This window comes from Neovison vison, chromosome 10, assembly GCF_020171115.1.
Source record: "Neovison vison isolate M4711 chromosome 10, ASM_NN_V1, whole genome shotgun sequence".
NCBI lineage: Eukaryota > Metazoa > Chordata > Mammalia > Carnivora > Mustelidae > Neogale > Neogale vison.
Genome location: NC_058100.1, coordinates 33,892,060 through 33,917,829, shown reverse-complemented (window position 1 = coordinate 33,917,829; position 25,770 = coordinate 33,892,060).

The following is a 25,770-nucleotide window of genomic DNA, read 5'->3' as shown; positions in this document are numbered from 1 at the left end:
GCAAATCGTGAGACTGGTCCAAGTCATCGTAAAGTCTGTATGCTATTTCTGACTTTTTCTGTGCCGTATTGCATTTTAAATTGAGATCATCACACACCTTCTTCTTGGAAGGATGATGGTTAGAAATTTACCATAGCTCTTGGCTAGGCTGTGGCCAACAGCAGGAACACCCACAAACCAGAAGTCACCCCACCCAGTCGTTGCAGTCCTGCGCCTCACATCCAAATGGATTCATCTACTCTTCATTGTGTTGGTCACCAGTTACGTGTCTAGGAAAACCCCCTTGAGGCGTGTCTTGTCTATTGATCAATCCACAGCTGGCTGTTACCAATTTGTTAGGAGAAGGGTCTGAGGAGAGGAAGTGTTTAGAAACTTGTACAGCAGTTAGACAAGGCCATGGCATCCGGGCAGGTGGTCCAAGGAGTAGTCTACCTGAGCAGGGTATACGCCACTGGGAGTGGGATTAAACTCGGAAAGTGAGCTGTAGGTGTCCTGAATTATCTTATCTGGTGGGGCAAGACTGGTTACCTCACTTTCAGGCCCAGTGCAAAATTAAAATGTGGGTCCCTTGTTCAAAAATTAAGACTTTCAAGATGGCAGCAGCAGAGCATTAAAGCAAGCGAGGGGTCCTCCCATGTACTGGGCTTTGTGCGAATGGGCAGGTCATACATCCCTAAAGCCAGACTGCCTGCTTTGTAGGATTTTGTTATAACTTGTAATATTTTAAGGTTAAATTGTCATCTATAAACTGAAAGTGTGTACATAACTGAGAAAATGTAAGCATATTTTCTTGTAATTTACTTTTTTGTTCTCGATTTAAATTTTAATTTAACTCAATTGAATTTGAATTGAAGCCTCTTTTTCTTTTCCTTTTTTTTTAAATATATTTTTTTAAAATTTATTTGACAGATAGAGATCACAAGTAGGCAGAGAGGCAGGCAGAGAGAGAGAGAGGAGGAAGCAGGCTCCCTGCTGAGCAGAGAGCCCGATGTAGGGCTTGATCCCAGGACCCTGGGATCATGACCTGAGCCGAAGGCAGAGGCTTAACCCACTGAGCCACCGGCGCTCCTAAAGTCTCTTTTTCAATTTATGGTTTAGCATTATTTAGATAAATTGGGATTGTAAGAAATGTCTTACTAATTTTTAAAAAATATTTTATTTATTTATGACAGAGAGAGATAGCGAGAGAGGGAGCACAGGTGGGGGGAGCAGCAGGCAGAGCCAGAAGCAGGCTTCTAGCTGAGCAGGGAACCTGATAGGGGCTCGATGTGGGGCTCAATATGGAGCTCGATCCCAGGACTCTGGGATCATGACCTGAGCTGAAGGCAGGCGCTTAACGACTGAGCCACCCAGGCGCCCCTAATTTTTAACCCTTATTTTCAGATTGTAAAAGTTTCCCTGGACTTTTTGTCAAGAAAAGACATACCTCTTCTGAAGGTGTCAGTGGTAGTAAAGTAAATGACAATGGAAATAATTTAAAAGTTCAAAATCCAAGGAACTTGTATTAGTCTGATTTAGAACTCTTCAACTCCTCACATATTGGATTCTATTTTGTACTCATAATGGAGGGTGAAGTGTGTTGTTGCAAAGAGATATTGGCTGATAAAGCAATAAAACCATCAAAGTATAAGTATCATTAATATATAAAATACAAAGAAGTAAGTTAAAATCAAACAAGTATTTTTACAAGACAAACTGTATTAAATGAGCTCTTCCTAGTCACAATTCATTGGAATTTTCTGTTACATTTAAATGTTGAAAGAGCATCGACTACCTCAAGATTTTATTTCATTTTGGTATGATTATAAATCCATCTTATCAAAAACTGGAGCTCTCTCAAAAAATTCTCAGCATAAACTGATATTTCTAAGGTATGATTACAGAATTTCAAAATTAAATCTTAGAAGCCATTTGAGCTGTAGTCATTGAAATTTTTTGGTACCATTCTTGCTTTTGGAGGGATATCTTCCAGCTCCTAAGAACTATTTCCAATAGAGGCGCTTGGGTGGCTCAGTGGGTTGAGCCTCTGCCTTCAGCTCAGGTCGTGATCTCAGGGTCCTGGGATCGAGCCCCACATCTGGCTCTCTATTCAGCGGGGAGCCTGCTTCCCTCTCTCTCTCTGCCTGCTTCTCCACCTACTTGTGATCTCTATCAAATGGATGAATAAAATATTAAAAAAAAACTGTTTCCAATAACAGTTGTGATGGTTAATATCACTTGCTGGTTGTAAGAGATTATACGTAGAGGTTTCATTATTTTTTCTTCTGTGAATAAAATCATGGGATATGCAAAGTGACAGTTTTTTTTCTCTCTCCAATCTTTGTATGTTTTATTTCATCTTCTTTACTTACTCCATGGGAATGGGACCGCTAGTAAAAATCTTAATGGAAGGGGTGGTAGTGAACATACTCGTCTTGTTCTTGATCTCAAGGGGAAAGCTTTTACTATTTCACTACTCAGTATGATAATCACTTCAGGTTTCTTTCTAAAAATAGCTTTATTTCTTAGAGACAAAGGAAATTTCCTTCTGTTCTTAGTTTGTGCTTAATCCTGTTTAACCCATTGGAAGTTTCAATGAAACACCTGCCATGTTTGCAAAGCTCCTTCTCCTGGGTGAGTTCTTGGATGCAGCTTTGGTCTCCTCAATCCCTGAAATGACCACCACCTCCCAACAGCCCAGCAACCCCACTGCAACGTGTGTACCCAAGAGAGACCAGAACTTAAAATTTCACAAAAACCTCTATTCACAAGTTTTATTTTTTTAAAGATTTTATTTATTTATTTGACCAGGGGTGGGGGGGCGTCACAAGTAGGCATTGAAGCAGGCAGAGAGAGAGAGGGGCTCCTTGCTGAGCAGAGAGCCCGATGCGGGCCTCGATCCCAGAATCCTGAGATCATGACCTGAGCCGAAGGCAGCGGCTTAGCCCACTGAGACACCCAGGCGCCCTATTCACAAGCTTTAAAAACTAGAAATAAACACCCTCAAATCATGAATGGACCAGCAGGAATGGAACATTCGTACAATGAATTACACCTCAATAAACTACTGATACAACAATATGGATAAATGTCAAATGCGTTTTCCTAAGTGAACACTGCCCGTCTCGAATGGCTGCGTACCCATGGTTTTATTGATAAGATATTCTGGAGAAACTGAGATTTATAAGGCAGGATCAGTATTTGCCAGACTCTGCCTCTATCCACCAAGAGGACATTTGTAGCTGCAGATTGGCGGCAGTCAGTCGCCGCTAGAAGGTGATGTCTCATGGGGACCTGGGGCTCCTGCAGCAAACAGGGCGTAACGCTGTCTTGCTGGAGGATACCCGGGCCAACCTGCCCTGCCCCACCCTGGTGGGGCACCCGAGTTCCCTCTAGATATGCCTGCAGAGGGAATAGGGACCGCTGGGTAGGAAAGGTGCCAGGAAAGCCCTGCCATGTTTCCACAACAGCCTCTCAGGTGACCCTGCCTCTCCAGGTTCATGTCCTGTGGCAGAGCGCTGCTTGCCATGAACCATGCCCAGTTTACACACCTGGATGAGCCGCTCCCCAGGCCTTGGGCAGCTATGTACCTACAGGCCTATCGACCCAGGACACGGCCCCAACCACCTGCACACCCTCCCGTGTAGAGGGAGACACCCCCCCCAACGATCTCTCTGAGGCAGCATCTGAAAAGTGGCAGCAGTCTGTTCTCATTTGGATTTGTGGTGTCCTGGGGACCCAGGGGGCAACTTCTCCAACAACCGGGGCACCAGGTGTATCTTATGCAGAAGATACCTTGACCAGCCCCAGTCTGCCCACCTTTGCAAGGCAGTGCAGTTCAGGCCAGTCTACCTTCAGGGGAAACAGGGCCGCTGAGCAGATAAGGACTTGGGAAAATGCAGATGTCTTGTTCTAGAATTGTTTGGTTTGAAAGACAAAAAATGACCTGGAAATGGATGGTGGTGATGGTTGTAGAACATTGTGAATGTGTTTAATGCTACTGAACTGCACACTGAAAAATGGTTAAAATGGTAAATTTTCTGTTGTGTGCATCATTAGAATTTTTAAAAATACTAACTGTAGAACATGTAGAACTGAATAATGATAATGGTAAAACACAAAATTTATGGGACACGAGTAAAGAAATACATTTTTACTTTGAGGACATTTGTTAGGGGCCAAGAACATTGTTTATATTCTTATTGTTTTTATTTTTAAAATTTCTTAATTGTGTTACGTGTCACCAGACAGTATGTCATTAGTTTTTGATGTGGTGTTTCAAGAACATTTTTTTTTTAAAAATTAGGCATTTAACTTAAGTTTATAATAGATCAAGAGCAAACTCCCAAAATAAGAAAGAAGCACATAATTAAAAAATCTGAAAACAGGAAAACCAGTAAAAGTATAGTAACCTACACCTGAATCTAAGAAACTAATAAAAAATAATCAGTAAGATAGAGGAATCTCCTAAAATTAATCAGGAGAAAAGATACAAATAAATATATATGGGATTAAAAATGGAAAGATACATAGAAAAAACAGATTGTAAAGTATTTTTAATACCTAATGTCTGTAAGTTTAAAAGACTAAATAAATATAGTACAATGTATTTGTAAAATGTCATATTGGCACAAGAAGAACAGAAGACCAGAGCAGATCCGTATAATTTAGAAAAAAATACATTTTAAAGGTGATCAAGACTTCTCTTTTTTAAAAATGTAAGCCTATATGGTTTTACAGGTAACTTCTACTTTCAAGAAAGTAGATCTTATTTTATTCAGGTTATCCCCCAAGTAGAACAAAAAATATGATACTGACTATGCCAATTTTTGAAGCTACTAAATCTTTATTCCTAAACTAGCAAAAGACAGTACACAAAGATTATGGCCCACTTAGCTTAAGAACATGGATGCAAAAATCCTAAAAACAATGCTAACTAATCAAATCTAATAATAAATGTCTTTTAAAAATAATAAATATGATCAAGAAAGTATTTCTCCTGTAATAGGACAGTTTTTCATTAAAATACCCTATCATTGAAATCATAAGAAATCTTTGATTATTTCAAAGCAGAAAATTATTATATAAAGTTGAACATACACATGTGTGATTTTAAAAATTAGCAAATTGGAACTCTAAGAAAGCTTTCTTAACTAGTTATTGTAGGAATGTAGAAATTTACAACAAATAGGCTAATTCCTTTAAGGCTTGGAACATGACAGAGCTATTCATTTGGCACTATTATTTAATGTAGAAATGGGGATGGGACGCATGAGGGAGGATACGACATACGGACTGGAAATGAACAAAATAAAATCATCATTATTGTCAGCAGAACGATCAAAGCTCTATTGGTGAGAGAATTCAACAAGATATCAGATGAAAGGTAAATTTACAAAAACCAGTAGCATTTATTTATAACAACAATAACCAACTAGGAAAAACTACATAGAATAAGGTGGCATTCACAGTATTGAGAAAAGTAGATATAATGTCTAGGAAATAACCAAAACCAAACAGATAAGAAAGTAAAAACAAATAAAAACAAATAAAAAAATGAGAAAGATAATCTGAATAAGTAGACAGAAATTCCATGCATTTGGATGGAAGACTTTTATAAAGATGTCAGTTCTCCCCCAAATTAATTTCTTAACTAAATATTATCTCAATCAAGAGTTCAACTTTATTTTTATGTATTTTATATTTAAATATTTGTGGAGGACTAAAAGTCTGTGAATGGCCACGTCAATGTGAAAATTTAAGAATAAAATGGTAGGATTGATCTATAACATGTTATGGCACGCCACAAAGCTTGAATAACTTGAAAACATAATAATGGTATAAAACAAAACAGACTGATAGGCGAGAGAGCTAAGGGACAAAGCCTTTGTACTCAGCAAATTAATAACAATAAATGTGTCTCCACAACAGAATGGGGAGAGGGGAGATAAATTCTTTGACAGATATTAGGAGGTTGGCTAAAAATATGGAGAAAGATAAAACTCATTCCTAAAATAAAACTCATATCACAGGCAAAAGTAAACTATCCTTTAAAGTAAAATTTTTTTAAAATATTTTATTTGTTTACTTGACAGAGAAAGAGAGCAGGAGAGCACAGGCAGGGGCAGCGGCAGAGGGAGGGAGAAGCAGGCTCCTGACTGAGCAGGGAGCCCGGTGCGGGCTCAATCAAGGACCCTGGGATCATGACCTGAGCCAAAGGCAGAGGTTCAACCAGCTGAGCCACTCAGGAGCCCCCAAATTTAAAATTTTAAACATGAATATTAAATCTGTGTGGTTAGTAAAGAAAAGGTGGGTGAGTATTTTGGGATCAAATGTCCTTAAGCCAAACCTTAAAAGTATGTAAGGCAAAATAAATTTATACAATGCGCACACACACACACGTAATTAGATCAAAATTAAGGTTTTCCATTATGTGAAAGACCCCTAGATAAAGTTGATAGATGAATGCCATCATATTTCTGTTGTCAAAATACCATGAAATTATTATTTGGAATTTTTTAGAAACTCTTAATAATTAACTAAGAAATAAAAAAAAAAAATAAAGCCCTAAGGGCTAATAAGCTCACGATAAGTGCACTTACTCTCTGAGTAATCAGAGAAATACAGGCTAAAATAATGTTATTATTTTACATGTATTAGACTGGTCCAAAAAAGGGGAGAGGTAGAGGGCTGAAAGGCCAAGTCCCACGTTTAACATTTGTCCTGAACATCACACAGCATCCGCCGTTCAAGCCCAAAGCCAGCCTCTTTGTACTCCGCGGACTCACATGGGCTTGTAGGCCTGGCTTCGTTGGGGGGTGCGGGGAGTGCCTTATCTTCCTGCTACTCTTGGTTTTCTAAGTACCTGAGCCCCGAATCTCCTTTATAATTTAACCCGGTTTCTGTTACTGCGGGCAAAATCTTCTCACCCACCCAGTGACCTTTCAGGAGGAGCTCCAGAGGAGTTTTTAGGGGGAAGTGCCAGGCTGCCGTGGTCTGAGAGCCGACCACGTGGTCTGAGGGGGAAGTAAAAGGAAGAAGTTGGTGAGAGAGAAAGGCTCTTCCAGAAAGCGTACCCATAGGTTCCATGGTGTGGTGGTTAGCACATCTGCCCCACGAAAAGCGTGACCGTGAAAGGGCCCGGACAAGGCAGCAGACGGGATGGAGATCGCAGAAGTATGTTCGTTCAGTTAAGTGGAGGGGGGACTCGTGTTATGTAACTCCTAATGAGAAGGGGCCATAAAAGGAAGAGGCTGTAAAGGGAACAGGCAGGGAAGTTTTCAACAAGAGAGGGGTGGCGGGGGCTCATTTTGAGTAGAAGGAAGACATCTCTGGTGCTCTGACTCCGCGAGGGGAGCACGGCAGCACAGGGCTAGGAAAGTCCTTTTTTGATCATCCACGGAGAAAGTAGCAGAGCACATGGGTTACATACACAAGGAAGTTCTCAGAAACTATGAAACTACCCAAACATATGCTTCATTTACATAAATAGGGACTTTAATTACCTCACTGAGGTCACGTCTATGGCACAAAATGAGACCTTTATCCTCTCCGCTTTGTGCAAGATGCTGGGAGACAGGTTGGGGGAAGGTGTGTGAGAGAGGCATCCACTAGTCCTCCCAGAGGCATCCGACTAGTCCTCCCAGAGGCATCCGACTAGTCCTCCCAGAGGCATCCCACTAGTCCTCCCAGAGGCATCCGACTAGTCCTCCCAGAGGCAACCGACTAGTCCTCCCAGAGGCATCCGACTAGTCCTCCCAGAATGAAAAGCTGCCAAGGTCATAGGAGCACCGCCTCCCGTCCCCGTCTGGGCTGCTTCTCCTTGGGCACCCGTGTTGTCCATCCGAGGCCCTCCCCAGATGGAGTTCCGAGCAGGGGAGCGGCTACTGCTCAGCGGACCGATGTGAGAACCGGCCGTTTAAAGGCACTTTCGCATGGTCTTCCGCTGGACCCGTGTCTGAACCTCAATAATCGGGTGTTTGGATCGTTAAGTCGCTGCCTTGACTTGTTTAACCCGATGGCCGCAGCCGTTTCGTCAGGCTGACCGAGGATTCACGTCTCAGGAACACGGTGACCGTGAGTGAGCGCCTGTTCCCAGAACGAGTCACGCGGGATCTGCAATTAGGGAATGATTCACGCCCGAGCGAGGCGCGCAGTAATGAGACACTCGGCGAAGACAGGCTGCGTCCGGGCCGCGGGACGGCTGTGCGCGGGGGCGGACAGGGGCCGGCCGTGCTCACCCCCATGTCTCCCTGATCGTTGCATCCTTGGGAAAAATGAGAAGTCTGTCCTTGCGAAATGTTTCCAGTCGCTCTGGTTCCCATTAAACTCCGAGTCGGTCTTGGACAACACGGGGATGGACGCCGCGGCGGGAACTCAGCGCCAGACCGGGTCCCTCCGTTTTCCCGTCCCTAACGCGGCCTTCCGGAAGGGACAGTCCAGGGGCCACACTGCGTGGCCCGAGCCGACTGCCTCAGCGCCAAAGTCTCCAGCCCCACTGATACCCACAAGCTGTCGGCCACGGAGTCCCCGGGCGGCCACAGAGGCCACAGTCGATCGTCTGGTGGCTCCCCAGGGGCAGCGGCGCCGAGGAGGAAGCCCCCGTGGCTCAGCGTCCGCAGGCGCCGACCCGCACCCGACTGCGCCGTTATCCGGCTCTGAAACCTGGGCCTCGGGGGCCTCCCCTGTAAATGGGGATAATAATACCCAATTCAGGGGATTGTTCTGAGAATGTGACCCTGGGAAGAGCCCAGAGGTCCGTCGCGGAATCACCGAGAGAGAAGACGCGCAGAGGCAGAAGAGAACCGGCTTGGCTCGCGCAGCACCAGGGCCCCCGGGTCACGCCGAGGACCGGCCTGCGGCGCGGGGCCGGCGCCAACTGCAGCGCCTCCTGCGCGAACAGAGCCCGGGGGTAAGCCCGGGGCTGGCGTGAGAAATGCGCAAGAGATCATCGAGCAAAACACCTTAACACTTGCGGGACCGCACCGGCGTGCGTTTTCCTCGTCCTTACCAGGCGAGCAGGGAGAATTGGATGCGCCCCGGCCTCAAGCGTGGGCTCGCCAGGCTGGTGTCCACTTTGCGGGGGAGCGAGCCTTGCGCGCTCGGGCCGTGGGTGCAGGTTCCCGGGACAGGCCGCTTGCCCCGCTCCTCCTGCTGCCCGGCACGCCCGCCTCCGGCATCCACGCGGACTTGCTTCCTCCGATGCCCCGGGGACAGAGCCGTGCTTAGCCGGGAACTAGTAGTGGCCGAAAGGGTCACGAGAGTCAGGGCTCCAGAATGTGATTTCAAAGCCTCAAGGAGGAAAGGAAAGCCTTGAAGACGCGGGGGGCTCTGCAGGGATACGGAGGACGTTCTAGAAAGACTCCGTGTGCGGGTCCCTGTAGCTTTCCCCTCTGTCCCACGGTGCAACCCAGCCGGCAGCCCGAGGCTCGGTGTCCTCCAGCCCTGCGTGACTCGCTCAGCCTGCTCCCGCCGCTCTGCTCCCCTCCCGCGGCCCCCAGCCCCGGCCCCGCGTCACAGATGCTGTCCTTCACTACTTGTCGCTCAGCCACCCGGCGATGACAGGCCCGTGTTGCCTCGGCTCTTTGTCACCTCCTGTCCACGCACTCACTACCGCGAACACGCGCCCAGACCGCCCCACGCTGCTCCCCACGCGGAGCTCCCGCCGGGCTTCCTATTCCCGGTTGAAGACAAACCTGCTCACGCCGATCTCGAAGTGACGCAGGGGTTTGCTTCCTCAGCAACAGGAATCGGAAGGGGAAACACACACGGTTTGCAAAAGTGCCCGAGTTGCCCATTTTTACCAAAATATTTCATTTCCTTTGGATCTGAGGGAAAGTAAATAAAATTACAATTTAGTTATCTCCAGGACAGTTTTTAAAGGTGAGAGAAATGGATGAGCGCGTAGATCCAGAGTTGCCCTAGTTCCTTCATTCCTCTCTGCAAGTACTTACTGACCGCGTGTGGGGCACGGAGCTGGGGAGTGTTCCGGATGAGGTTCAGACCTGGCTTCTGCCCTCTGAGAGGGCATGCCCTTCCCACGTGGACTGCAAGAATCTTCCCAGGTTGATTTAAATTACCTGGCCAGCGTGTCCGTTTCCCTCCCCTGGACAGTGAGCAGGGAAGTGGCTCAATGAACTTCTGTTGACACTTAAAATCCAGGTTGATGCAGAATTCAACACAAATCAGTATCCCTAGAGGAAAAACAATGCTCAGGACCAAGGGCATTATCAAACCACAGAGACTTTCTTAAGGTTTTTGCCGGAGAGATTGAGATGGGGATTCAGAGACTCTTAAAGCCCGTAAGCAAACCTCTTAAAAGTTCTTCATCAGTTGTGGGTTCTTCTCCAAATCCCTTCCATCTCCATCGGTTCTCAGATCTGAGAAGCTGTTTCAGGAGGGGTCCGTGGTGCCTGAAACCCAGCCATGCTGCTCTCTGGGCCCTCATCAAAGGAACAAACTGCTTTTCTTTGCATGCAGGCGTTCTCCACTTTGCCTACCGTGCCTCCAGCCCATCTCACTTGAATAGAGACCTTCTCCTGCTTCCCACAGAAGTTCTGCTGAGGTAGAGACCCTGGTGCTTCTCCGCCCTCTCTGATCTTGTCTGTCAAACCGAATCGCATGTATAATAAAACGTTTTCAAGTAAGAAACAAGTATCGGTCAGTACCAAAAGAATATCTGTGACAGCAAATGCAAAGTAGTCTTATAAATAGAAAGTAGTATGATTTTTTTAAATGCCCTTCTCTGATGCCTGTAGGAATTATGTGTCTTGGCAAAATGTGCTGCAACGTCAACATAATTCCTACTAAATTTCGACTTTATCACATGTACAATTTTTTTCACAGCAAAATCTGTAGGAATATTTATTATACATCTCCGTTTAACTATCAACAAAGTGTAATTCAGAGCAGTAGGAAAATGGGGAGTTTGCCCTCCATTAGTGAAAGTCTGAATTATAACCTAGCTTTAGAGAAATACATTGTGCTACTTCCAAGTACTCAATAACTTCCAATTAAGAAAACAGTGCGTTGCCAAGTGGAAGAACTTCAGCAGTCTCTTCTAGCAACTGCACAAAAGTTTTAAAAGATTGTAATTAACATACAGATTTCTGTACTGCAAATAAATCGTTCCAGGACTTGGACATTTCCTCTCTCGCGAGTAAATTAAGCATCTCTCTTTGTATTTTTCTCGAGAGTTATATTCATTTAGTAAATTATTGGTTAACAGTTTAAAAGGACCTTTCATCTTCACTTCTCTAAAAGTAATCATTTTCTTAAATCCTGAAGTCTCAGATAATCAGGGGTCATTTCTACTTTTCTTCCCCAATGACCTTGTAGCATTACCATCCCTCCTGATACACCCTCCTGATAACTCCCCACTGCCAAAGCCACACGCACCCCCCAGACACGGTTTTTCCTTCGAGGAAGGCCCCAGGGAAGGAGAACATCACGTGCCACCATCCAATGTGGTCAGGGCTCATAAACAAAATACGTTACCTGGAAATACCTCCATCCAAGGCTGCAATCATTCTCTCACTTATAAATTCTAAATTTAAATTAAACCAAATCCCCATCTTTCTTGGCTCCAATTCTTCTCTTTTGGTGAAGTTTGCATTCTTGGTTTAAAGAAAAGAAAGGCTTTTTTTTTTTTTTTAAGGGGTTCAGGCTTCTTGGACATGGAATGGTTTTTGCAAAGTACCATTTTGTTGAGTGTAAAAGAATAAGAAACAGCTGGGTTACATTTCCTTTGAAATGCACATTTAGTTAAAAATTAAAAAAAAAATAAAAAGCATGAGAGAAAAACACTTTTTGGTTTTGCCAAGACCCAAACCATTTAAGAAAAAGAGGGGATAAGAGAGTAGAGAAAAGAATAGTTTGAAATGTTTTGCCAAACCAGTTCCCCTTTCTGTGGTCCTAAAGTTCATTAAGCCTGAAATAAAATCGCACAAGATGCAAAATTAGTTTGAACTGGTTCTGGAAACAGTTATGAGTCTGTTAGGCATGAAGGGATTCAATAAATATTTCTCCTTTCTTTTCTCTACTATCCCAAGAATAGTTGTAGTCATTTTTTTTTCCTTACTGGGTTCTGAGTTTTGCCAAACTCTCCCGATAGAGAGAAGGTTCCTAAACAGAGGGATTGAATTTAAGTAGAAAACTACATTCTAGTGGCTCAAGTTCCTGGAAACATGTTTGTACTACAAATAGTAAATAAATAATAAAAGTGATTCCAGGGAATGAAAAGTTGCTAGCTTCCTGCCAACTTGCTTTCATCACACAATAGGAAAACAAAAAGTCAATCTTGCCCTAGAATTATAGGTAAAATGGGCCCATATGTGGTCATGTTGACTTCAATTCAATTTAACAAACGCCATTCAGCACCCACCATGTTCACATCAAGGTCTAGGTGCTATACGAGGATTTAAATAAATAAGCAATGACCTCAGAAATGGATAGAACGGAGAGAAGGGAAAAGCTAAAATGCAAAGTATAGAATAGAACCGGAAAACAATTCCCACGTTGCAACATCAAAATTGATTTATTCAGTTCCAGAGTTCTCAGGATGCAAAATTTCATGAAATTTTCTTTTTTTCTAAAGTAGTTTACAATATCAGGCACAGAAATGTGTATTAAAAATTTACATTAAAGGCATCATAGGACCATTCCATTATTTCAGAAACACTTGTTTAAAAAGGGTTTCAGAATGGCTAAATGTGGAGTGATTCATTGTGCTTATTTGAAAGTCTCCCTTTAGAATTTCCAGAATAAGTTAACTGGCAAGAAAAATATTTTTATAATTTAATACATTTATTAGGAAGAGATTTAACTGCCTCATACCAGTGTTGGCAAAATTGAGAAAAGTTAATCTTCTGTACTTGCAGTTTTTTGTCTTGTTGGATTTCCTTCGACCCTCAACACAAACTCAAGAGACCCAAATTTCTCACTATCCTTCAATGCTGCCTGCATTTTTCTATGAAAAGTAATCCAGTATGTCAATTAACGCTCAAGTAACACTGTTTTATGTCTTCCTGAAAGTCTTTGTACTTCTTAAAAAGATACCTGAAAGAGGTTTTTAATAACCCATAAAGGCTGTTTCCCATCAGATTTGTAAGGAACCGAGTAAGATCGGAGCCGGAAGGAGAAGGTTCCGGGGCCGGGAGTAGACGTGAGGCTGGGCCAGCGTCGGGGCGAAGACAGGGGCTCCTCGTGACCCAGGCAGGGAGGCTAGCAGTGCTGTGGTCTTCAGGGAAGCTTCAGGCACATGCTTGGCACCAGGGACCCCCCACAACAGTGCAGCTCTCTGTCGGAAAGTAGGACCCAGCCGCTGGCGTCCTGGCAGCAGGTGACATCAGGTGCTGGAGTCTGGGCTGACCCGCAGGTGCTAGTCAAGGTGCCTGGGGACCCAGGCACAGCCCCTGACCCAGGTGCCGCGGGACCCCCGTTGTCTGGAGAAGCGAAAGACGAGAGCTGAAGGGAGGACCTCGTTTCTAGGAAGGGGGCCCAGAACAGAAGCTCTGGTGGGAGCCGGGGCAGCTGGTAGTTTTCCTGCAGCGGCTGCGAGCGAGTGTGTGTGACGGCTCAGGGGCCAGCACCGTCTCACGCTCCGAGACAAGAACCTCGGGCTCTCAAAGCCCCATTGTCAGGACAAGGTCACCGCTAGAAGGAGCCAGGCATCCACAGATGTGGGAACTCGCTGGGCCAGCCCCAGAGCTGGCTGCGTCCAGTTATTCAAGGTGGGGATAGGCCCAGGAGAAGACAAACACAGGAAGATGAGTCCAGAGATGGTCAGGATGGATTTCCTTAGTTTGGGAGAGAGAGACCCAGAACAAGGGAAGGGGACTTTGCACGCTCAGGGGATGCGCAGTCCGGTTTCTTACTAGTTAGACCGTCTCAGGAATATACTGACTTTGCGGTGTGATGCGCCTTTTCCTCCCTCAGCAAGTCTGCTCTCCAGCTCTCAAAGGGCAGTGATAGCCCCAGCTTCTCTCTGAAGTATTTAATCGAGTGGGATCTACAGCTCTCCTAATCGCACATGCTTTAACATAGCAGCGGACCTCCAAAAAATTCCAGCAGGGTAATTTCATTTTTGCAAAAGCTGATGAAACTTGACGATAAAGGAAATAAGAAATTCCGGGTAAACTGAGCATAGTAAGATTTTGAGATGAGCTATCATGTCTCTCAGTATGTTAGTACTTTCTTAAAACCCCAGAAAGATGGAGGCTGGGCCGGGTACTCCTGTAGAGCAAGAGATTGCTGACATGACCTTGCCCAGCTCCAGCTTTGCCTTGCAGAGGACGCCGTCCTCCTCGGACCCACTCTCTTGGATTCGAGGTCTGCCCCTCCAGCCCACACTTCTGTCTTTCCTTCCTGCTTGGTCCTCCCGGTAGTGCCCTGCCTCCCAGCCTCTCGCCGCGGCCCAGCAGCACGCGGACTGCTTCTGGAGTTTTCTAAATCGGGCATCTTTCTCGGTTCTCGACCGAATCCAAGTAACTCCGACAGGACCTAGCAGAGCTTGGCACTTAGAAAGCTGCTTAAAAACACTAAAGGAATTTAATTTAGCTCTTATCTTTATTAATAGTGAATACGACTAGGATTTCCCAAATTATCCTATATGTAAAATATTGGACCGATCCGTAGCTCGGTTCAGAATGCTTGGAGCCAAGGGGAAGAGGCGAGGCGAGCATTTATGCGACGTGTGTCCTGGGCCCAGGCAGGCTACGGTGGGGTCAGTAAAGCCTCCTGTGTCCTATCGTATGGGTCGTTGTGAGGATCCGCTTCCTGCAGATGTCATTCCGTCATAGCACAACTCAAAATGGCATCTGGAAAGGGCATTTATGTGGGACCGCCTACGCCCCATGGGGCTGGATAAGTGAGCTCCTCTGTACTCGAGTCTATTTTACAAAGAACACAAACAATCTGGGACTTTCGAGAAAACCCTCTGGGCTTCTCTAAAATGTCGTGCCTGGCCACGAGCCACTCCCACTGCAGACCAGTATATGAAAAACTGAAGGGCAAGTTCTTCTCTTCATAACATAAACCTGCACCAGCCCCCTGCATGAAAGTACATCATTTTTGCTGCTCCTGGTGGTTAACATAAAAGTTTCCAAAAAGGAACCATTTGGAAACTCGTGTGCCTCTCTTCCCTCTGGATTCGTCCCCTCTGCTTCCTGCCACGTGTGTAGGCCCTCAGCAGGGGCGCGTCCCTCGGCGCACCCAGCACAGAGAGCGACGCGTGCCCTGACACAGGTTTACCAACACGACACAGAAAGATCAGACCGAGAAACCTCCTCTTCAGAGTGACCTAAATGTTTGGCTAATTTTTCAAAGAACCAGAGGGAGCCATGGTTCTTCCAGGACTGATTTCCCTCAGATACTTTGTGAGTTGACAGGCTGGTTCAGGTCTCCCGTGGACACTACTAATCTTCATGGGCCCTCTGCTACCCTCTCACGTACCCCTAAGAAACAGATGGTCAAAATGCAACTATTTCAGTCTTAATTTTGCCTATGACCCTCCCCAAATAGATTCTAACTTCTCCCACCCCCCAAAGTAAGGTTGTCCATACAGGGATTGCCAAGAGGAGGCCTAATTGCAGGCCTTGATACCTTGGCCTGTTACCTCCTCGAAAGTATAAAATATTTGATTTTATTTGTTTTATTTATTTGTTTTTTATTGATTTATGATCAATAAATAATAAATAAATAAATACTCATTTATAATAATAATAAATTTAATAATCTTTATTTTTATATTTTATTTAATATTAAATTTTAATAAATTTAATAATTAAAATTTAATAAATATAAATAAGTAAATTATTATAAATATTTATTTATAAATAAATATTTTTTTATTTGTTTTATTTATTTGATTTTACTTGTCCCCAGCTAGAGAATCCTGGGGAAGGGGGCCGTTGGGAGAGTTTGACGTGCATCCCCCGGTGCACAGGACATATAATGGCATCTCAGTTCCATCCAAGAAACCCAAAAGGCAAGAGATTGAAGCGGACTAGCTCGTCGGCCAGCAGAGCAGAGCCATCAGACATCTTGGTGACCTGTACTCCCCGGGGGTGACAGTGGTATGGTGCATTATTCCCATGGGTCACGAGAAAGAGAGAGAGAGAGGGATGTCACTACAGTACTAGTCAAGTAAACTTCTTGGCCCCTTTTCAGGGAACTAGATCATGGCAGACAACAAATGCTTCAGCCACTCTGCGGCAGGCGCTGAAAGCAGATGCACCCACAGAGTGGGGACCAGGCTGAACGGCATAGTTGGCTACAGACCAGTGCTGCTATGATGGATTCCAGGGGGTCCCAGAGTCCCCTTTGATTGGTCTGCTGCACTTAGACATTTTAGGGGGGACACACTATTTAATCCAAGCTTCAACACTCCGTCTTGCAGAGAATTTTAAATGAGATTTAAGGGTGTTTCCAGACCTCTTGAAGGCTGCTCATGGACCACTGTTGACTCCTCCTCTGCCATGTGTCCTACCAGGTAAAGGACCCCTGATGTAACCCAGCCAACCGCTTGTAGGCAGCACCATTCACCAGCTGGTTCCGGGCCTTCTGTGCGTCATTCTCAGCCGCTGTCAGAACCGCTGGTCTTGGAACACCAACTTCATGCTCGCGCTTCCCAGGCTGGATCCCTTCCTCCTGACATCTGACCTGGAATCCCATTTGAGTCTATAGCTCCCCTGGTTCAGACTTAATGACCCCCCCACCCACCACAGTCTACTCCAGATTCTGGAAATGTCCCGCCTCCCAGCCAACATCCAAGCATCTTTGTCTGGAGAACACCTCTTTGAAAATCTTTCTAAATCATGCTTAGTTTAAGGATTGGATCTAGGTTAAAGTTAAAAAAAAAAAAATGCCTGTGGGCCAAGTAACCCTTAAACTCTTGCCTTTCATTTGCATTTCTTTGTTTCAGAGAATTTGTTGAAGGGAGTTTGAGAACAGCATCCAGGAGGAAACCGTCCTAAGGGAGGGACAGGGAGCGTGAGGGTGGAGAGGAAAATTATTAATTTTTCCTGTTGCTCATTTTTGCTTGGGACCCACACTAAGCTGGATGCCTAAAACTTAGTACAGAAAAGGCTTCTCAGACAGAAAACACTTGGGTTATGGCTGAGAGTGTTTTGGAGGGTGCGGCATTCTGCCAGCCTTTGGCATCAACTACTGCTAACCAAAAACTGTGTGTCCAGTGTTGATGTGTGTCCGATGAGCGAGAGACTTAACCACCTCCTCTGCCCCGAGCATGGCCCCGCTTCAGACGTGGAGCGGATGAAGTACTCTCCCACGGCTGCACTTCTCGGTGGGTTGTAACAGACTTGGGTCAGCAAGCCGAGCAAACCAGACAGCCTGACTTTTTCCTACCCAATAGAAACTTGAATTTCTAGAATGTATTCACATCTCATCATTTAGGGATTTATGCCTGCAAGCCCACTATCATTAAAGAGTTACATGCATACATTCCCCTTTCCATTGTAAGGATTACAAACCCCTAATGATAGTAAATTATTCTCTCCTGCGCCATATACTACAATTTCTCTGTGGAATTCTCTAGGCTGTTTTGCAAGGCTCTACAGCCCTAATGAAGTGTTATTTATACTACACACTGATTTTCTGCTTTGTTTTTAAAGTTTCTCCTTGTTCCATCTTTTTTGATTTATCATACATTTAGCAGACCTAAGTATGAAAGCCATTTTTCTGTCACTCTTCAAACTTTAAATGAACAAGACTTTTTATGAAGTGTAATTTTCAATAACAATGAAATATTAGAAGCCCCTCTTGGAATTCCTTGTTCCATTCCTGCCTGTGGTGGTGGTTTTTTTGTTGTTGTTGTTTTGTTTTGTTTTGTTTTTCTGTTTTTCTTTTCTTTTCTCCCTGGTTTCCCACCAGTGCTGTCTTGGATTGTCATGGCCTCTGATATGTGGAACTAGGGGTCCAGTGGGGTGTCAGAAGAATTTCCTCTTACTTGATTATCAAACACCATAGACATGAACACAACAGGCTGTGTGTACAATTAACAAACTAAATTTGGGGTTTTGAGAAGCTCGAAAGTACACAAAGAAATATAGGGTTAGTTTTCTAGAAGATGGCACTTTTCCTTTACTGTTGGTCTCCTTGAAACTTGCATCTAAAATAACTTCTAATCATTCTCCCCTAAAAGCCTAAGATTCTAATCAATCAATCTGGATTAAAATCATCACTGCACTGCGTTTTGGCTCTGTGATTTGAAGATCTTTATAGAACTTCTAGAAAGTAGGTATCATCAAAGTAAGTACCTGAAGAAGAAAAAGTAGTGGAATATGTGAAATAGAGTAACATGATTTACATAATATAGTCTCAATAAATGTTCCCTGCCCTCCCCTCCCCTCCCCTGTTTTCCTTTCCTACCCTCTCCTCCATTCCAGCCGTTGTAAACAAAATTCAGTCCTAAAACACCAAGTTTGTTGCAGGATCTGTGGCAGACACATTGGCTTGTCTTCCCGACGGCCATCTCCACCACCCCGCTCGAACGCACCGCCTTCTTTTGTTTGCTAAGGGAGGTTGATTCCTGCAACAGCCTTGGGCAGGGGAACATGACTGAAACAAGCCAGTTGTGGTAATCTTGGAAGGTGACTGGATTTAGGCATAGACACCTGGCTCAGTGCTAATCAGTAGTACATGCAGAAAAAGCTACTGGGGACATCAGGGAAAGATTTTCTCATTAATGTAAAGATTTTGGGGAGATTTCTGAGAAGATGTCAGAGTAGGAGGAACCTAAACTCACCTTGTCCCACAGACATACCTAGATAAGAGCCACATCAGTGCATCCACCTAGAAAATGCCCCCAGGTTTGGTAGAACAGACTTTCCACAGTTAATGTTACAGGGGAGGCCACATCAAAAGGGTAGGAGAGGCAGCAACGCACTCAGGAACCAAACTCACAGTGAGGCTGACCATTAAAGGGAGGGGCGAGGGGCACCACAGTCACAAAGGAGGGAGAGAAGCAGACCCCAGAGCAGGTAATCCAGGCACATGGGACAGGCGCTGGGAAGATGAGTCCCCATAACATTTGTCTTTGAAAACCAGTGCGCTTTAATTCTGTGAGTTTTGTTTGTTTGTTTTTTCACAACCAGTGGGACTTAAATCTGAATACATTAGAAATTAGTGGGCTTGCCCCTGGAAGAACCAGTGGGTGATAGGAAACCTGACCCTCAAAGAGTCCTGACCCTTAAAGAGACAGCATAACAAATAACGCCACAGAAATACAACATAGAAGAAGCAATTTGAAAAGTACCTGGGTTACATGTAAAGGAAATTTATTTACTAATCCCAGAACGTAGGCTGGCAGGGCAGGGATCTTTAGGAGACTTCTCCAAGAACCAAAGAACTAGCAGGTGTCATTTATCTCACCCCCACACCCAGCCCAGGTAGCTAGACACTTGTGGGAACCATCTAGAACATCCTCCTCCAACCGTGCTGACACTTGATGCCCTGCGGTTCTCTGATCTGCCCCATCTAACCCACCCGACCCCACCAGAGGCCCACCAAAGCAGCTCCTGCTGCATTTCACTCTGCAAGCAGCAGCAGGGGACCAGTGCCACCTCAAAGTGACTCCTTCCCTCATGAGACAGGTAGATAACCACAAATACCAGTTTGGCCATAACCCCAGCAGCTGGGCCTTATAACCAGCAGTGAGGAGAGAGAGCATTACTGATCAGGGCATCTGTAGCCCCAGCACACCAACAGGGGGCAAGCATCTGATCTGACTGCCAGCCCTGTCTATGAACAAGAGCTTCTCAGGGGACACCATAGGGAGAGTTCCCTTTGGGTTAGTGCTATGACAGCCCCAAAAGATGCTTGTGGCAGGCATCTGATTCAACTGCCAGCCTCCCCATCAACAAAAACCTCTCAGAGAACAACAGAGAGTGCCTTCCATTGTAGTGTTGCTACAGTGCTGGCAATGGATTGAGGGCAGGCATCTGGTCTAAAGGCTGACATCACCCAACTACAAGCCCATGGCAGCCCCAGACTGACATCTTAACAGCATAGGGACCAAACCTGGCCCACAACAGGCAAAGAGAGCCATTGTAGCCAACTGGACTGAAGGCAAATACAATAGTAGGGCACACAAAACCCACATAAGAGATACCCTTGAAGTGCCTGGTTCTGGTGAACAGAAGACACTGTGCTACAGGGTACTGCAGGACTTCTTCTTCATAAGATCAGGAGACATGGCAGACTTTTCTAGCACAGAGAAACAAATGCAGAGATTTAGACAAAATCTGAGAGAGAGGAATATGTTCCCAATGAAAGAACAGGACAGAAGCACAACAAAATAACAAAAGTGAAACAGAGATAAGCAATATGACTGATAAAATTTCAAAGTAATGATTATAAGATACTGGACTTGAGAAGAGTGGAGGGTATCAGCGAGAGCATCAACAGAGAGACAGACAACATGAAATAGAACCAATCAGAGATGAAGAACTCAATAGCTGAAATTAAAGATGCACTAAAAACAATCTATAATAGATTAGAGCAGGAGGAGGAATTGATCAGTGATCTGGAAGATAGATTACTGGAAAGAAACCAAGCAAAACAGCAAAAAGAAAAAAAAAAGAATAAAAAATGGGCTAGGTTAAGGGAACTCAGTAACATCATCAAACATAATGTCATTCACATTATACGGATTCCAGGAAGATAGAGAAAGGGGAGCAGAAAACTTACTTGAAGAAATAGCTAAAAACTTCCAAAATCCAAGGAAAGGAAACAACCACCCAGATCCAGGAGGCACAAAGAGCTCTCCATAAAATCAGCCCAAGGAGGTCCACACCAAGACACATAATAATTAAAATGTCAAAAATTAATGATGAAGAGAGAATTTTAAAAGTAATAGAAAAGGGGCGCCTGGGTGACTCCGTCAGTTAAGCTTCTGCCTTTGGCTCAGGTCATGATCTGAAGGTCCTAGGATGGAGACCCATGTTGGGCTCTCTGCTCAGTGGGGAGCCTATTGCTACCTTCCCTCTGCAACTTCTCCTGCTCATGCTTATTTTCTTTCTCTCTCCCTCTCTCTCTGCCAAATAAATAAACAAATAAGATCTTTTTTAAAAAGGCAAAAGAAAGCAGTTGCATACAAGGGAAACCCCATATCAACTGATTTTTCAGCAGAAATTTTGCAGGCCAGAGTGAATGCCATGATAAATTGAAAGTGCTGTAAGGAAAAACCTACAACTAAGTATAATCTAGCCAGCAAGGCTATCATTCAGAATAGAAGGAGAAATAGAGTTTTCCAGACAAATAAAAGTTAAAGGAGATCACCAATAAGCCAGATAAACAGGAAACATTAAAGGGAATTTTTTGGGTGGAAAGAAAAGGCCATAATCAGGAGTAAGAAAATCATGAAAATCATGATATGAAAATCATGAAAATATATTCACAGGTAAATACAAACATAATAAAAGTAATAGGTTAATTACTTAGAAAACCAGGATGGAGATTATGGGATAAAAACATTAAAATCAATTGCAACTATAAAAACCAGTCAGGGAGTGTCTGGGCAGCTCAGTTGGTTGAGAAGCCTTCTTGATTTTGGCTCAGGTCATGATCTTGAGGTACTGGGATTGAGGCTCTGCACTCAGTGGGGGTTCTACTTGAAGATTCTTTCTCCCTCTCCTGCTGCCCCTCCCCCCATGCATGCATGCATGCCCTCTCTTTCTCTAAAATGAATAAATAAGTCTTTAAAAAAATAAAAATCAGTCAAGGGAGTCACAAAATAAAAGGATGTAAAGTATAACATCATACACATAAATTGAAGGGAAGGAAGAAAAAATTTAGTGCTTCCAGAATGGGTTCAAACTGTGACCATCATATTAATATAGATGAAGTAGATCCTTCAAATAGAAAATCAAACAAGGAAACAGTCACTTTAAATGACACATAGGACCACATAGATCTAACAGTTTTAGAATATTCCAACCAAAAACAGCACAACATACCTTCTTTTCAACTGCACATGAAACATTCTCCAGGATAGATCACATATTAGACCACAAAACAAGTCTTAACAAGTTCAAAAAGATTGAAATAATATACATGCATCTTTTCCAGGCACAATGGTATAAAACTAGAAATCAATCACAAAAAAAAATGTGGCAAGAATACAAATATATGGAGGCTAAATAACATGCTACTATAAACATTGAATGGATCAACCAAGAAGTCAAAGAGGAAATAAAAAAATATATGGAGAGAAACCAAAATAAAAACATGAACATCCAAAAATCTTTGAGATGCAGCAAAAGCTCTTTTAAGAGGGAAGATTATAGCAATGCAGGCCTACCTCAGAAGAAAGAAAAATCTCAAGTAAACAACCAACAGATCAATGAAACCAAGAGATTTTTTTTTTTTTAAAGATCATCAATGACAACAACAAAAACAGAGAGAGTGAGAGAGGAGAGGACTCAAATAACCAAAATCAGAAATGAAAGAGGAGAAATAATACCACAGAAATACAAAGAATTAAAAGAGAATATTATGAAAAATTACAGGTGAACAAATTGGACAATCTACAAGAAATGGATAAGTTCTTAGAAGCATATAACTTCCCAACATGAATTAGAAAATTTGAACAGACCTATTACTAGAAAAGAAATTGAATCAGTAATCAAAAAAATTCCCAAACAAAAGTCAAGGAACAGATGGCTTCACTAGTGAATTCTACCAAATATTTAAAGAAGAGTTAATACCTATTCTTTGAAACTATTTCAAAAAGAATAGGAAGGAAAACTTCCAGTCTTTTTCTGGCCAGCATTACCTTAATGCCAAAACCAAATAAAGATAATACAAAAAAAAGAAAACTATAGGCCAATAGCTCTGATGAGCAGAGATGCAGAAATTCTCAAAAAAATATTATCAAACTGAATCCAACAATACATTTAAAAAAATCAATTGGAAGGGGAGGTGAACCATGAGAGACTATGGACTCTGAAAAACAATCTGAGGGGTTTGAAGTGGCGGGGGGTGGGAGGTTGGGGTACCAGGTGGTGGGTATTATAGAGGGCACGGCTTGCATGGAGCACTGGGTGTGGTGAAAAAATAATGAATACTGTTTTTCTGAAAATAAATAAATTGGAAAAAAAAATCATTCCAACCAAATGGGATTGATTCCAGTGATGCAAGTATGGTTCTATATTTGCAAATTAATCGACTTGATACATCATGTTAACAAATGAAAAGATAAAAAACATATGATCATCTCAACAGACATAGTAAAAGCATTTGATAAAGTACCACATCCATTTATGATAAAAACTTTCAACAAAGTAGGTGGAGAGGGAACATACATACCTCAAAGGCCATGTATGAAAAATGCACAGCTAACATCATTCTCAATGGTTAAAAACTGAGAGCTTTCCTCTAAAAGCAGGAAAAGACAAGGATGTCCACTCTCATCACTTCTGTTCAACGTGGTACTGGAACTTCTAGCAATAGCAATCAGACAAGAAAAGGGAATAAAAGGCATCCAAACTTTCAGTACTTCTAGATGACACGATATTATATATAGAAAATCCTTAAGAATCCACCAAAAAAACTACTAAAACTAAAAAAGAAATTCACTAGAGTTGTAGGATACAAAATGGACATAAGGAAATCTGTTGTAATGGAAAAAAGATATCTCTTCTATAAATGATGTTAGAAAAACTGGGCAGCTAATGCAGAAGAATAAAACTGGCTCACTTTTGTACATCATACATAAAAATAAACTCAAAATGGATTAACGACCTTCTGTATAATGGAGCCAGTGATTTTACCCAACAACTGACTGATAGGAGGACTCAAAAACACACAAAGAATAGCGTTTGCTAGGACGGGCTGAGTAAATGATAGTTAAAATGATTTTAACAGTCCCCCTAATTCACAGGCAGAAAACGCGGATTACCTCTTGACTGATACAGACACAGCTCACCGTCGGTGGATCCGAATAAAAACCTCACTGGGGTGTTATTTTTAAATTCCACGACTCTGGGCAGCTGGTCGTTCTCGTGCCTTTCCGTTCTCTGTGTTTCTGTCCCTGAAGCTGAGGGTCCACACAGAGTCTGGACAGCCCAGTACATACACTCACACATAAAGGGACCTTGTGTTCATGTGACCCAGGGAGGAATCTGTTGTCTTGCAGGAAAATGTGAGGCCTGAAGTGCTTTTTAAATTTTGGCAGTTGAGGGGGTAGAGGAACTGGACCTCTTAATTTCCTTCTAGAACAACTCTTTTTGACACAGTCCCCCAAAGTCTGTTCCTTTGCCCCCTCTAAGTTCTTCCTGCCAATAGCCCTATTATTTCTATTATGATCTATCAATCAGGATCGTCTGCATTATTACATGTTCCCTGCTTTTTCCTATTCCAAATTTTATATAAAATTGTCTTATTTTCTTAACTTTCATTAGGATCCCTTCCTTGTGTTTGTTTCCTTTTTTTCCTTGCTTTGCCTTACACTTGAACTTTTCCTTCATTTCTTTAATTGTAACTACAATTCTCAGCCACCTTTTCCTTTTTGTGCTTACTCTGTTTCATCTCAGTTTCCCAGAAGTCTGCACAGAAATCCCCCAAACCAGAAACCTGAATCTTTCCTTTCTGCATTTACGCTGGCAAGTTGGCACCGAATCCAGGCGCAGGCGGGCACAACAGATAGAGCTGGCATTGACAGTTCTTAGACTTAAAGTGCAACTCTTGCTTCAGATTGCAGAGTATGTCAACATGGCTTCGAAGAGAAACCCTGTAGGGGGATTAGTGGAATTTGGTTTATTCATTTGTTTATTATTTATTTACTTACTCAGATTGCCCAGCCACAGAACCTCCTCCCTGTGCTGGGGAATCTGGCACTATAGGTTTGGGGTGTAATGCCCCCAAAGGCCAGGTATCTGGTTTCCCTGATCTCCAGCCACTAGGGGACAGCCAAGCCTACAGCGTACAATACAGCTTTATGAAGAAGCCAGGACTGTTTAGAACCTGCTTTGGTGGCCATGATGCAGAGTTCAGTGTCCCCAGATGGGGGCCATGGCAGCACACTAAGCAGACCAGACCGGGGCCATGGTAGTACTCTTCTGGACATTCAGCTTTGCTTCTCAGACCTTGCTTTCTAGCCATCAATGAATCCAGGAACTGTAAGGGACTCCTCCAATCATTTATTTTTGCTTAAGTCAGCCGATCTCTCTTTCTGTTGTTTGCAACTAAAAAACCCAGCATGGCACATTTTGCTTCTTTTATTGCATTATCCTGTGGAAAAGGCAGGGTCTTTAGGGGAGAGGGGCATGAGGACAAATTCTTGGGCAATTGAGTTAACATGTCTGAGACTCAGTCCTTGCAAAAGAAACAAAGGGAAAATGATAGCAAACTCGGAGATTCACTGAAAGAATCAAATGGAACTTTATATGCAAAATTCCTGGCTTTCTTTTAAAATTCAAAGTTGGTTCTGCCCTCCTGCAACATACAGTTTAGTTGGCAAACTGGCATACACACATATTGGTAATAGGTAACCTTCCTGTTGATGCGTGATCATATCTCCTGCATCATTCTAAATAATACACACTGCATCTATTAGCTCATCTAACCTATGTAGCAACTCTGCAAAGTAGGTATTATTATTCATATTTTGTCGATGAGGAAATGGAAGTTTCTAGAGAGAATAGTAAGTAGCGAAATATAATGCAGTTGGAATCCAAATCCAGAACAAACCCGGGGGCTCTCACCCCAAAGCCTGCGATCCTAACTGGCTCTCTGCTTTCTGGGGTTATCGTACAGCTGCCACAAGACAGATGC